The sequence below is a fragment of the Diadema setosum genome, chromosome 3 (assembly GCF_964275005.1).
Source record: "Diadema setosum chromosome 3, eeDiaSeto1, whole genome shotgun sequence".
Lineage (NCBI taxonomy): Eukaryota > Metazoa > Echinodermata > Echinoidea > Diadematoida > Diadematidae > Diadema > Diadema setosum.
This window is the reverse complement of record NC_092687.1, coordinates 35,434,818-35,437,166: the sequence shown is the minus strand read 5'-3', so window position 1 is coordinate 35,437,166 and position 2,349 is coordinate 35,434,818. Positions and strand designations below refer to the sequence as shown.

Here is a 2,349-nt window from a genome sequence, read left to right as displayed (position 1 = left end):
CCTAATACTGCAATTGAAATGTTTGTTTGCAAAAACCGATAAGTCCATTTTTGAAGATTTTGAAGTATGGTCTCTGTCATAAAGTACAAAATAATACCTTTTAAATGATATATTGGTCACTACATATAAAGGTACATTTTTGAAGTTATGGTCAAAAGGAGCAAACATGTTCTAATTATTCTCTTTATTTTTCTTGACCTTTAATCGCAAATATCTCCATTTGGCAAAAATGGACTTATCGGTTTTTGCAAACAAACTCTTCAATTGTTACCCTACATTAAAAAAAAAATCCTCAAACATGGATTTTTAGTTAAATAGTACATTCTGCATAAGGAGACTCTCAGCCTTTAATGGTCTATAACTCAATTGAAATTGATTCTTCTAAGCTATTTGAATGTTGGAAAGAAGTACACACTCTGGAAAAGTATACTGAGAAATGGGCTCTGAAGTATTGGGTCTACTTAAGAGATTAAAATTACCAGTACCATGAAATAGACAAAAGTATAATGGAAAGCTCCATAGCAACAGTAGTGAAGGGATTATCAGATAAAGCTGATAATATTAATGTGGGGAATCCAAGATGGCGCTGTGCGGTTAGGACGTGCCTGAGTGGTACGGAGGCATTAGGAGGAAATAAAATTGCAGCTCATTTCGCCTATTACAGTTTGAAAAGTCAAAATGACATCGAGAAAAAGGATCTTAGACCAAGGAGTCGTTACAATCTCCCATTATTTCAAGGAAAAGGAGGATTCTGACCCTAAGATGGATTTTAGCGACGCTACTACGGAGAAGGCTACGCAAGAGCACAGTGACAGTGATAATGCACACGGCTTAACTGACTCTGCAGTGCACACGGTAGTGAATCCACTTCACCGAGATCTGGAGGGAACCAGCCCGGCGCGTCGGCGGAATCACCTCCACGCTCCTCGCTTGAGAAAAAACGACGAGTAGACGGGGAGAAGTCAACCACAGATGAACTACTCGCGACCCTTATCCACAAGATAGACGAAATGAACTCCAATCTCACATCCAGGTTGGACACAGCTCTTGGTAAGATTGAAACAAATGAGAAAGAAATCAGTAACTTGAAAGAGGAGCAAGAGTCGTGCCGTTTTGATATCAAACAGTTACAGGACCAAGTAAACAAGCAAGAAAAGGAGAATATGAAATTGAGAGAGCGTCTTGTTGACCTCACTGCGAGAGAGATGAGGAATACGGCTGTGTTTTACGGGTTTCACGAAGGTGCTGAAAACGCTGGGAAGTGTGAGCAATTGATCAAAGAATTTGCCAAGTCAAATATGCAAATGGAAGGTGAAGTGAGCATTGAAAGAGCTCATCGCACAGGCCGCATCAGGCCAAAACCCGGCCCTCCTCGCCCAGTTGTGGTAGCTTTCAGTAGATACACAACCAGACAAACAGTGATCAGCAGTGCCCGCAGATATTTGAAGGAGAGGCCTTTTCAGCACAACGGAAAGGATCACCAGATATTTGTCGATGAGATGCTGCCGGTGGAAGTGCGAGAAAGCAGGAGGAAATTGCTGCCACTGAAACGAAAGCTGAAAGAGGAGGACCCAAAGCGAAAGGTGTACTTCAAATATCCGGCGCGATTGTTTTACAGGGAGACTGAGAGCGGAAAAGAAGTGGAGTACAAGCAGCACACCACAAGATAGAATGGATATTGGCAGTTTGCTTTTGCACAGTAGACAATGGTCTAACAAAATACGACATACTTTGTAAAGCTCTTGACACGACTGCCATAGCTCAGCAGTCAGCACCCTGTCATACCAGCAGTATATTAACAGTTGATATCTCCGAAGACAAGATACACTATTCATGTGATTAAGTGGTAGGGAAAATTATTTGTTTTTGCCAACCTGAGGAAAAAATAACTGTGAAGATGCCCAGGGGCACTTGGATTCCTTGTGATCATGTTTTACTCGATTTCATGCAAATTGTATGTGTGTGTTTTTTTTCATTGCCAATGTTTTGTTGTCTGTTTTGTCTTGATCATGGTGGGTCATAAGAATTTTCAAGGTTACCTACTTGTGAAATATGTATATGGATCTGAAGTTAATGACCCATAATGTTAATGGGTTAGGGGACTTTAAAGCCAGGAAAAAATACGTTTGTTTTTTATCCAAATTAAAAAAAGGATATTATTTTATTACAGGAAACCCATTCGACTGATAAGGATGAAAGTTTATGGAAGAACCAATTAAGAGCCGATATTGTATTCAGTCATGGAACCTCCTCTAGTAGGGGAGTGTGTATCATATTTCGGAAAACCCCACATATAAAATTGACAGAGACAGTGAAAGATTCTAACGGGAGATTTTTGCTGGTTAAAAT

General features: G+C 40.2%; 1 pseudogene; it reads left to right on the top strand.

Moving 5' to 3' along the window:
• The first annotated feature begins 678 nt into the window (after nt 1-678).
• Nucleotides 679-1,670, top strand: LOC140226573 (uncharacterized; annotated as a pseudogene).
• The last annotated feature ends 679 nt before the right edge of the window (nt 1,671-2,349 follow it).